The sequence below is a fragment of the Cynocephalus volans genome, chromosome 5 (genome assembly GCF_027409185.1).
Source record: "Cynocephalus volans isolate mCynVol1 chromosome 5, mCynVol1.pri, whole genome shotgun sequence".
Taxonomy (NCBI): domain Eukaryota; kingdom Metazoa; phylum Chordata; class Mammalia; order Dermoptera; family Cynocephalidae; genus Cynocephalus; species Cynocephalus volans.
This window is the reverse complement of record NC_084464.1, coordinates 15,275,639-15,288,275: the sequence shown is the minus strand read 5'-3', so window position 1 is coordinate 15,288,275 and position 12,637 is coordinate 15,275,639. Positions and strand designations below refer to the sequence as shown.

General features: G+C 45.0%; 1 pseudogene; it reads right to left on the bottom strand.

The window, feature by feature from the left end:
- LOC134378886 (uncharacterized) overlaps nucleotides 1-12,637 on the bottom strand; it is a 143,486-nt pseudogene that overhangs the window by 110,067 nt on the left and 20,782 nt on the right.

Genomic DNA, 12,637 nt, shown 5'->3' with positions numbered 1-12,637 from the left:
ATGTTGATCCAACAGAGGTCAGAGCTCTCTGGTGGGAGATGGCAGATCCAGTGATCAGTCAAATTTAAGGTGCTTGCAGTCATTTAGAAGAGCCATGTCAGTGGGAAAGGATCTGGGATGATTCAGAAAGACAAAGATCAATAACGCCCTTCCTCCTCCATACATCCTGGAAACTACATTGTTCCCTCCTCAAGGGTCAAAGTTGTTGCTCTCCTTCCACCACCACAAACTTGATGTCTCCTGTTCCAGTAGGTATGCCTTGACCTTTCATACAATCATGTCCTACTTGCACCCAGACCATCATCCACAAGGTCCAGGTGAAAGAAGTGCGAGGGTATTTTAATAAAGCCCATGGATACTCACTATGTCCCATATATGGGCACTGTAGAGGGACTCAGTGAACAGTGTGCTCAATCAAAGTATCCTTATGATGCAGGATCATGGCAATCCCATGAGAGAATCCAGGTGGCTGAAGCAGAAATAAGTCTGAGTACTTTAAACACCTTTGGCTGGGCTGTCACCCTGAGGGTGCCTCAATGAGTTCAACCTGGAGGTGCTGTTAGGGAAAAGAAAGAAGCAACATGCCCAGGAAAGGTGGGAGTAGAATCCCAGATATTTGCACAGGCCTAAATAACCCCCATCCATTTCATCCTGATCATTATTTACAAAGTGGCTGAGAGATAATCCCTTTCTGGGGGCAGTTGCATTGGTAAGGTGTGTGGATCAAAAGGACACCTGCATCAAGACTCAGACAACTTGATTGGTTTCCATAGTTCATAGCCCCAAAGATCGGTGTCTTTAATCAGCCAGTGTATCGTTTTCTAAGTAGCAGGCCAAATGCCTAAGCCACTGGCGATAGCCCAAGAGTCAGTAACACTTTGTCATCAGAGTTCATCAATGAAAACACTGGCCAGAGCTACAAGAATGGCATGTGCAATCCAGAAGTGCAAGAGAATTAACCCCCAAGGGGCTCACCTGGGACAAAGAGGAACAGGAGCATGTTGGTAAACATTCCCCTTTCTCCTCCTGCATGGGTCATCTTGCAACACAGTTACATGGCTTCTCAGAGGATGGCCACATGAGACAGAGCAGACAGCCAACACAGCTGTGGCCAGTTCATTTGTACACCTTCTATCTACCCCCCTTCTCTTCTTCACAGTCCCCTTGTCTCTCACTCATAGTTTCCGACAGTTTACTCCTCAACAAAGTAGCAGCACAAGGGGGAAACCCAGGCTGAGACTGAGAGTTTTGTACAAAAGGACTAAAAAAAGGTCCATGGGAAGATTCATACTATCAGGACTTCCAGTCAAGATGGTGCAATAGATGGTCCCCAGTGTCACTCTCTCCCACAAATCAGCTAATTTGCAACTACTGAAAAAGCAACAACAGCCAAGCTGCGGCTGCTAGAGCTCAGGGGAAGAGGAGGAAAGACCTATGGAGTGCATGAAGGTGGGAGAAGCCATGATGAGAGAAAGAAAAAAACACTCCAACTATTTCAAGCCCCAGCCATTTCCAGGCTGGAGCTGCTGAGTGCATGGAACAGGAGCCAGCAGAAGCCACAGCTGTGCCCTTCAGATGAAGTTGCTTGGAGGTGGCAGGGGAGAAGAGGGCCTTAGTGGCCCCCAGGCCAGCAATACCACTAATAGGGGTCCCATGGACCGACATAAGAGCAAGAAGCCACAACAACTGGAAAAAAGGAGCCAGTCAGAGGCTGGTGAGTCATTGCAAGGGACCAACATATGGCCCATCCCATGGGAAGTGTTTGGAGCATGGGCTGTGGGGGAGATGGGCCCACTGGAAGAACACTGGGGCACAGCAAGGACAGCTGATCTGCCCCCCAATCAGTGCAGAACCACTTAGAGGAGACTGGTCAGGAATATAGAATTGCATGGGTGCAGTTTGATGAAAAGACTCAGGCCCAGACCAGAGTTTCTACACAACCCAGATGCACTGGATTTCACTAAACCTGGAAGTACCTATAAAGTCAACCATTAAAATCTGAGCTGCAGAAAAAGCCTTCCCTAGGGAATCAGCATCAAAGCAGCAATTTAGCTCCACCACAGAGCTCAAGTGCTGGTCCCCACGGGAAGTTCCCCCACTTTAGAAGTAAGCAAAAGACAACAAATTAGTTCCAGTGCAGAGTTTAAATGGTGGGAACAGCAAATAATCCAACACAGAACTGAAAGAAAAGGACCCCACCTGGTGTCCTGAGGCATGGATCCAGGGACTGGACCCTCTACCCACAACCAGGCACACTGCCAGCACCACAGGGCCTGCCCAGGGTCCTGAGGTATGGAGCCAGGAGCCACCAGCAACTAGGTAAGGAGCATGCCAAAAACATCACATCTGTGTGAGTGGTCCACCACAGCCACCACAATAACCATGGCTGCTGCAAAAGCTGCTAGACACCACAACCACCATGCAGATGTTCCACCAGCCCCTAAAGTACATTGACACAAGGAGAGTCACCAACAGAGACCAAAGAAAAGAAGAGATTGTCTCTCACCACAAAGCCCATTCCAGAGGGACAGAAGTAGCATCTTCTCTATGATAGTATTTGGACACCTGAACACACCTCTCAGCATTGGACAGAACATCAAGGCAACAAATCAACAGAGTAACCATTATTCTTTCAGAAGAAGAGAAGAAATCTAGGGTAATTAGAGGTGAGAGGGGGGAGGGTGAGGGGGATGGGGAGAGATTGGACAAGGGGCATAAAGAATAAGTATGATTTGCAACAATATATATACTAGTGATATTGATTTGATCAACATATGTCAACGTTGAACCCCTAAAATATGTATAAGCAATTATGATTCAATAAAAATTTAATAATAAAAAATAAAAAAAGAAATGGATCAAGAAATCAGATGAAGAAGTAGATATGTGTAGAGACTTAATCATTCAATCTACGATTTCAACTTTTCTGTATGTTTGAAATTTTTCACAATAAAACATTGAAGGGAAAATCCCTCCAAAAAAAAAAAAAAAGATTCTTACTATCTTTTAATTCTATTCATCCATGAACTTTTTGAAGTACCCCATGTTCTTTGTTACTTTACTCTAGAAAAATCACCACTTTACAGCATGATGACATCTAGCATTAGAGAAGGTTGTCATGCTGGTAATTTTTGTGGGAAGCTACTTTTGGGGGGCATGGTAATGCAAAAGTAAAGTCTAATTGAGCCCTCCAGCTTTCCTTTGTTAGCATTCATACTGCTGAGCTATAAGGCAGGGTTACGCACTTGTTGGCCACACATCGTAGTTGCAGGCAAGGTGGGTAGAAGGAAATAAACAACCTCCTGAGTGCTGGCCTTGCAAAACCAAACCTATAAAGCAATGACAAATGTCCCATTCTGTAACAAAGCAGGACAATAATTGGATTTAAAACAAACAATACAAAAGAGAACTGACTGAAAAGCATTTGAGTTTGTTTTTTGTTCTTTGTTTTTTTTAACTTTAAATCAAACATATAATTCATTAGCATACAATTTCCTACTTCCCATCTGGAAACCAGAAATATTGGTGATATACATCATGTAGCAGAATCCAACAAAATCATTTAAGAACCATAAATTTGAATGCATGCAGAAAATTTGTACTTTGTGTTTTTTTGTGTGGGAGGGGTGCTCTCCCCTTTTGGAGGAGTTATTATTTAGATCCATTTTCCAGTGCTGACTCTGACCTCAGCACATTCTGAGGTGTTTCAGAATTTATGTTCCACTTTGCATTTTTCAGCCCCAATATTTCTTTGTAAGGTATCCCAGTGGGAAGTAACCAAAAAACAATTTTTTTTTCTTCCCCAAGAATCTTAAAAGTCACATAAGAAAGATGAAATGACCCACAATGGCTCCCAAGGGGAATCTGAAATACCGAGAAGATTCATGAGGGCTTGGTAATGCATGAGTTTTTCTCTCCACATTCACAGCACACGTGAATGTCAGACCCACAGGTTGGAGGAGGCAGCAGTCTGAGCTCTGCTTACACTTACAGAGATGGTAAATGGGAGCAGACATCCTCTTCCTCCCAAGAGGCACTTCCCACAGTCAAATGGAACACACTGCCCAATTCTTCCCAGTTCACCCCCTTCCACTTCTCATTGGAAGGACTTGAACTACATGACAGTGGCCAAGCTGGACAAAGGTTCTCTTCACCACAGCCATTTGGGTCCATGTTAAAGATTCGTGGAGAATATGCCATCACTGCTTGCATGGGCAACTTCCTAAACAAGAGCCTTGCCCTTGCAGGAAATATGATCAGCTCAGGCACGCCATGCAGTTGAATGCAACCTTTGCACATTGTGATCAATAAATATTTACTCTGCCTTGATAGAGCGCATACTACACAGGGCAGAAGGAAGAGAAACACTTGGATCTTGGAGCATTGATTACCTAGAGCAGCGAAATGCAGAGCAAGTCATACTTCTTACACTCTGGTAACACTACAAATTTTTTATGGAAGCTTATGGGAGCAGAGAAAAGAGAGAAAAGCCAAGAAAGAAATGCAGAAGCCAGGAAGAGTCACACAAGCAAGTAGGATGGTGAAAATTAATCACACTAGTCCATCAGCTGGTATCACACTAGTCCCTCACTGGTGGCTGAGAAACATAGGACTAAAATAATGGATTTTAAGGAAAAAAAGTTTATATACAGTTTAACCTTCTGTTTAAGCACGACATATAAACAAACAGGCCCATCTAAGCCGCCTCATCATGACAATCAGCTGATGGTAAGAGTGGAGAAGTGAGAACCACGCTAACCAGCCTCAATGTTTGGGGCTGAGATTAAGACATGGACATTGGCAAAGGCCTTTTGCATTTAGCATGAATGCCCTGTTCCCTTTTCCTGCATCAGGTCTTGATCCCAAAGTTCTACAGGCCTTTCTTAAGGGGAAAAATCAGAAACAAAAGCTATTTTCAGTGCTATTGTTATTAAGACTCTGGCTCCCAAAAGGATTATTAAGAAAAAAAGGCCACCTCTTAGAAATCTACATCAAGTTGTTAAGGCAACAAGACCAAGATTAAATGTAGAAATGTTCACTCTGCCGGCCCCTTCTCCCACCCTGTTATCTATCTCGCATGTTCTCGCTGGTGGTGCCAACTAACTGAAATCAGCCACCGTCTCTGCCACTTCAGCCTCAGGTTTTCAAACAACAATCAAAGGAAAGCACAGATCAGAAAGATGGCATGATATTTAAGTGTAGCTTACATTTGTGTGTCTGTAGATTTGTGTGCAGTTCCAGAAACAGTTCACCAAATTTCTCACAAACACTATCAGATTTAACGGAAAGGTAAGAGAACTGACAGTGGTCTTGGCAGCCAATGATCAAATGTGCGGTTGGTGGGAGGGGAGCTGGAGGGGAAAAAAGCCAGGGGAGGAAGCACGTGGAGATAGGAAACTCAGAGGGAAAAGTGATTGGAGGTGGCGGACAATGTATTCTAATTTGAGAGGTATTCAGCCAGCAAGGAGAAATTTGGATATGGGGCTTTCAAAGGAGGTTAGGGCCATAGACCCCATCGAGTGAGATGCACCTCCTGACCGCAAGATGGCAAGAGAAATGAGAAGGGGACTGAGGGTGAGGCTCTGGCCCTGGGAGCCAGTTTCTAACCAGTGTGTTTGTTGGCTCAGCGATAGCAGGACCTAACCCCCATGAGCTGGTGAGAAGGCAGACAGCTTGACCAGACAGCAGGGCTCTCCAGAAAGGTCAATGAGCTCTGCCAAGTCTCAGCCATCAACGGGTGGATTGTAAGTATTTCTCTCTCCCCAGATGTCTGAGCTCAGACATGCCTTGGGGAAAAGCCTCAAGTGTCACACACCCTGTGACCTAGTTTCCAGCTGATGCCTGATGGAAGCTCTTCCTGCCTAGGATGACAGGGTTGGAAGCAGGTTAGTAGAATGGGTGGTGAGTAATAGGAACACACTTCCACACTAACTGAATTGCCCTCAGTTGGGCTTCTGCAAAATGAACTTTTATTTTTTTGAATGCTACATTTTATTGCACAAATAGTGACTTGACTGCGTGAAGGAAGACTGCTGACCCCAGGGGAGACTTTTGCAGCCTTTCTCAAGAGAGGCGGGGGGTCTTGGAGGAGGTGGTGGGAGGAAGAGATCTGAGAGCCCTGCGTGAGGAGTCCATGCTTCTGCCGTGTCCTCTGCTTACCGAGGCCACTGGCTCTGTGTGGGTGAATCACCCCGGAGAGCTCTTTAATTATGCAGGTTACTTCCACCGAGACTGACTCAAATAGAACCCAAGACGCAGAGCCCAGGAAGATGATTTTTAACAATCTCACCAACTGTTTCTGGGACAGTCTTTTTAAATACCCCCTTTTCAGAAATCACTGCCTTAAGGCATTCCATCCATCCTCTGTAAGAAATACCACATTGCACAAGAAAGGAATTTTCTTGGCAAGGCCTATAACGGATGAGGGCGTATTGATTGGGGAAAAAAGGCACTTTCTAAAATTGTCATTTGTTTTCACCGTGATATTTATTTGTAATATCAAATCATGTAAAAGCTTCACATAAGACTGGTGTCTTTAGCAGAAGGGTTTTGGATCAAAAATGGCTGAGACACTTCACAGATTGAGATAATGCCACGCTTTAGTTATGCAAGATGGATCTGATCAGTTTTTGCAGTGTGTTCACCTCTGAACCTGAGTCCCTTCCTGGGTGAGTTCTGGACACGCACAAACTCTGTGTCAATGAAGAAGAACACACTGCATCCAGGTCAGGAGCTCAGACTCCCCCAGCGATGCCTGACAGGGGAGGGCACCTGCCTCCCTGCACAGACTCTCCAAACCCAGGGAAGTCAGGACACACAATTTCCAGGGAATAAAAAATGGTCTGCATCACAGAGAGACCAGCTCAGGAAGTGATTCCCTTCTCTTACCTCCAGCAGTGAAAGCAAACTTCAAAACCCACCAAGCTGAGGGCCAACATTCAGGCACACACCTGAAAGGATTTCTCCATCTTTCTAACTCACAGCCCTCCTCCTTTTTAAATGCCACAGGAGACACAGAAAGAGCAATTTGGGCAGCAAGTGGAAAAATCTAGAACCAATGACCCTGCCCATTTCATATAGAGGGTCTGGAAGGGCAGAAGTGCCCACGAAGGCAAGGCAAGCACCAAAACCAGGGGTGGGCAAAGAGCTGTGGGAAACTGTGAGGTGCTATGCAAAGAAGCAGTCTTAAGAGTGGAGGCCCCATCTCCCCTGTTCTGGTGGCACTTTTTTATACCTTATTGGGTGCAGATAGAACTACCTGCAATCCTGCCCTGCCCTCCCACCTCCCGAGTCAAGAGAAATCTCATAAACCTGGATTATCAATAAGGGGTGGTACAGCTCAAGCTTCCCTCCCAGTCTAGCCTTTCGTGTTTTTAATTTGGTTTTGGGGCTGCAGCTTCAAACCTTCCAGCCCCAGGCCAACTGTCTCACTCAGGGAACACAGGGCAGTTTCAAGCTCTGAGTTTCAGGTGCACAGGGTTGGGATTCCAGGCAGGGGCACCTTCCCAGAGAGCCTCCAGGAAGTGTCACCCTATCTGGGTCGGCACTAAGTATTTTCCTGTTCTGACTCCTGACCCTGCCTGTGTCCTCATCTCCGATGGCCATGGGCTCCATCCAGCAGGTCCTCCACTCTGCAGCCAGCCCTGGCAGTGCCCAAGCAAAAACCCCTCTTTTTGCCACATATGAAGGAAGGGGATGGAGGGGACGGTCCTCCCAGCAAGCCCCAGGCCTTTCAGTTGACCTCCCATGACACTTTCCAAGAGGGTCCAACTCTTGGCCTCCAGAACTGGCCTCTTTGGGGTGTACAGATTTTTCTGCCTCATGCCATGTTTCCAGGGCTGTCTGCCTCACCCTTCTCCTACCCAGTGCTGGGTCCCCAAGTGTTCCCCAGCTCCAGCAGCTCTTCCCACTCAGCACGAATGGCCAATTTCTCCGTGGAATTATCACCACAGTGAGATAGAGTGACCCCCACTTTCATAACATATGAAATTCGCTTCTGTGAAACTGCTTGCTGTGTGACAAGGTAGATTGATTAAGTTTAAATAGTGTTTGAATTGCTTAAAAAATGTTTCAGCTTCTGTTATCAGCTTGCGCACGGACTCCCCAACCCCCCTCCTCACGCCAGGAGGGTACATGTGTATGTGTGTGACTATATGATAACTATAAGTGTGTGACTATTTGATAATTTTAACTATGTGACTGATGTAAAAATGTGTCTTTTAAAAAACCCTCTAAACTTCAAGTCAGGGCTGCTCTCTTCCGAGACTTTCTTGGAGGGACAGTCGCCATTCAGTCAAGAGGGACCCCCTTTTAAATTCTCAATTGGGTATTCCAGTTCCTTTTCTGTGTGGCAGCCTCACAACAACAGGAAGAAGATCTGCCTCATTCTTTCATCCACCTCTTCTTCCCACTGTCCTCAAATTTCCTTTTCTAAATCTAGCACATACTAAGGAACAGGCTCTGTGCCAGGGACAGAGGGTTATTTTTCTGACCTCTCATGGTCTTGCAAGCCTGGTGGTGAGTGTATTCATTCCATGGACATGTATCAAGAACCTATTGGGCGTCAGGCACTGAGGATGTGATGGTGCACAAGATGACCACGGCTCCTGCCTCGCCATCCACCCAGGGAAGGAGACAGGAAAAGTAGCAACAGCACCAACAAATAAAATGACTGCAAGTTTTAAAAGTGCCATGAAGGAAACAAACACAAAGGATGATGCAGCAAGTCACCTCGTGGGAGGGCCACCAACACTAGACACAGTGGTCAGAGAAAGCCACTCCGAAAAGTGACATGAAAGCCAGGACCCAGATGATGAGGAGAAGCCAGCCAGAGAGAACCGGTGAGTGCATTCCAGGCAGAGGAACTACCATGTGCCATGAGCCTGGGGGTAGGAAAGACCTTGGCCTATTTAAGGAGGAAGGAAGGAGACCAATCTCATTGGACATTAATGAGAGGAAGTGACGCAGAAGATGTTAGATAGATAGAGAGGGTATTTAGTATGCAGAATTTTATAGGTCCCAGGAAAGAGTTTCAGTTTCTTGCACTAATGAAATCTCTAGTTCTTGCCAAGGGGTCTAGGAGCCTTCTTGAAAATGACCCTTTGTCAGTTTCTGTTGGCATATCAGTCCCTGATGTGGTGCCATCCTGCACTCACCACATAGTGCTGAGAGGTTGCTTGTGCTGGACACACAGCAATCACATCAGGTTCTCACAACAACTGCTCCCTGAATGCATGGACCCACACCCACATACAGTGGCACATGTATATGGTTTTTACTTCTTTGTGGTTCTGAAATAGAATCACACCCACAATGGCTTACAACATGTGTTTTTTTTCACTTAGCAATAGATTGTGGACATCCCTACATGCTGGTAGATACGTGCTTACACAATCTTCTTTTTCCCTTTTTTCTCAACCCTCCCCCAACACACACCTCGCCCATACACTGCCACCCCTCAGCCTCTCCCTCCCCAAACACACACTAGAGAGAAACCCTGATGTGAGACTGCAAGAGTATCCTGAAAAAGGCAGAGTGGAGATCTGGCCACTAATTATTTTTTTCTCTGATGGCACAGGCATGCACCACAGTAAACCAGTAGTGTCTGGTGAGGCCACTCTGGGTTTATGTTATGCAACACCACCAAAGGAATTCCCTTTGCACCATAATATAACATTAATGGGGTGGTGGAAGGTAGGAAAAGATTCTGGGAGATATGAGGGATTCCCAGCCACACACTCTGTGGATCCTCTGAGGAGGCAGCTGAACTGGGGGAAAGAGCACAGGTTTTGGAGCCATCCAAATTATGGTTCAAATTCCAGTTGTTCTGCTAACTGGCCTGAGGGAGGTAAGTAAACCTCACTATCAGTTTCCTCATCTACAAAAAAGGGATATTAACACACAATGGAATATTATTCCTCCCTAAAAAAGGAAGGAATTCTGACACATGCAACAACATGGATGATCCTTGAGGACATTTGTCAAGTGAAATAAACCAGACACGTTTATTTATCAAGGTATGACCCTCTTACATGAGGAACCAAGAGTCATCAAATTCATAGAGACAGAAAGTAGAATGATGGTTGCCAGGGGCTGGCGGAGGTGGGCATGGGGAATTAGTGTTTAATGGGTCCTGAGTATAAGTACCCCCTTTTTACAAGATGAAAAAGTTTTGGAGATTGGTAGCGCAACAATGTGAATGTACTTAACACTACTAAACTACACACTTAAAAATGGCTAAAGGGCTGTCCAGTTGGCTCACTTGAGCGATCACCATGCTGAGGACACCAAGGTCAAAGGTGCATATACGCCACTTGCAAAAAAAAAAGTTATGATGGAAGATTTTTATGTTGTGTGTTTTTACCACAATTTTAAAAAAGAAATTCAAAACAATAAAATCATATGAAACACATAGCACAGTAGAGTTCATCCTCTTCCCCAGTACACTCGCAAATGCACACACACCCCACACACTCACACATGCACATGCACACACTTGCACACATACACACACACACACACACACACATACACGCACTCCTTCCTTTCACCTATTTCCTCAGCCTCCTTGGCCAAGTTTCCTCATAGCATAAGCACCAGCAGCAGGAACAGGCAGCATTCAATGGTTTCTGTCCTCAGGAGTCTCCTCAGTCTGCATTCTAGAAGATTCTCCCATCCCCTATTTTTCCTTGCAAGAATCCTCATTCTGAGGCATTTTAAGACACTCTTAGAATAACAGTTTTTAACTTGGGAACATATGCTCTTCAGTTTCTTAACACAACCCATTTCTCTAGTCAGACCCAGGATTTTGAGAGTCCAAATCAACAAAGCATTCATGCGTGGGACAAGTGACTCCTGCTCTATGTGAGCCTCTCTGCAGTTACAGAAATAAGAGCCTTTGCTTTTCCCCACTCTGAATAAGCAGTAGGTCTCTAAACCGGTCATGAAGTGTGAGGAAGAGCGCAGCCTCACCTCCAGGCGAATTGCTGAGAGGCCTTTTGGAATCACTCTGACTCCTTCTCAGCCCTACCCCTCCCTTCCATCCATGTATGAATGCACTTTGGGGTCAGACATGATGTGGCCTTTCATATAAAAGTATATGATTTGATTTCACTCAATTTTTTTTCTTTTCTCCATTTTCCAAACTTCTGCCATCTAAACCAAAAATTGCCACACTTCTCCTATAATGACAAACTATGCTTAAATGACTGCTTGCATATGCTCATAAATAAGTTCTAAGCTTAGACAACAAGAAAACCAATAGATAGGTTTCCTGGCAGGAGGCAGGTAAAAGTGACCTTTTTAAAATGGTGTAAATAGACCCATTACTTGCAGAATTCTAAGATTTAGATGTGGTAGGGGCTGTTGAATCTAAGCTACATATAACAAAACATAATAATGCCTTACATGTCTATAATAAATACTTAACATTTTATAAGATATTCCCAATACAATAACACATTCTTAAAAAGAAAAGAGGCATTGTTGTCTTCTATTTTAGAAAGGAAAAGCAGCTTCAAAGAGTTTAACTGAGGTGTGTTCAAAGTCACCCAACGTGTAGGGGTCACAGGTGAGTCTCTGAAACAGCTATCTTTTGGCTTCAAGATTTTCCTGCTCTTTTTACCTCCTCACTGGGTCAGAGATGGTGGAGGAGAAGAGAGCAGTCTAAGAATTCAGGGAACCCAGGGCACACTGCCTGGATCAGACATGGAATCAGAGTTGATCTACAAAAGAGAGCACAAGCTTCCTTACAGGTGTGGAGAGCAGGAGGAATTCAGAGAACAGAGCACGAATCTTTGCAGAGCATCACACTGGAAGCAAAGACTTCTTCTTGGAACCAGTAACCACAAAATGCGTGGCTACTAAGGGCTTTCTTCCGATGAAAGATGAGACAAGCTAATAGAGAGGCTGTGTCTCCAAGTTCAGGATCAGAGGAAGCATCCCAAAGTCCTCAGGGAAAGCACCCAAGGCAGGGGATGCCTGGTGTCATTAGACTGGGGTTTTACCTTTCTAGACACATCGTTAAGTAAAGAAATCTAAGAAAGCAGAGACCCTATACAATAGCAGCAAACCATATAAAGATTATGGAGAGAATAAGAAATCCTATTCTGGTCTAATTTCAAAAAAAAATAAAATTTAACTATAATACCTCAGAATCCACAGAAGTATGCTGAGAAGAAAAAGAATCATGTTCTTTGGGGCAGTTGTTGCTGTGGCTGCCACATGAGTTGCTCATGGAACACGGAGTATTTGTTCTCACTGTACTATCTTACCTTGCTACTAGGTTCTGTGATAAACTTGTTACTGGAGAGCGGTTTTAGGTTCTTAGTTAGACCTCGAAGATGAATCTTTATGGGACCAATAAAGGTCTGCATCACAATGAGCACCTGTACAACAAAAGGAAAGGAAGAGGGACAGTCAACACATTCAAACAATAGGGCTTTATTGCAAGTGAAAGTATGCACAGAAGGGTGCACGGGCATCCTCGTGATTTGAGGAGCACACCGCATTGTTTAAAGGGAAGGGTTATATGCTGTTCTGGGATGGGGGTCTTTCTCTGTCCTAACTAAGGAGAGGAATATTCAGCCATGGGGGAGGATCTAGGTCATTAAGGCTTAAAGGCTGACACAAGTTTGCA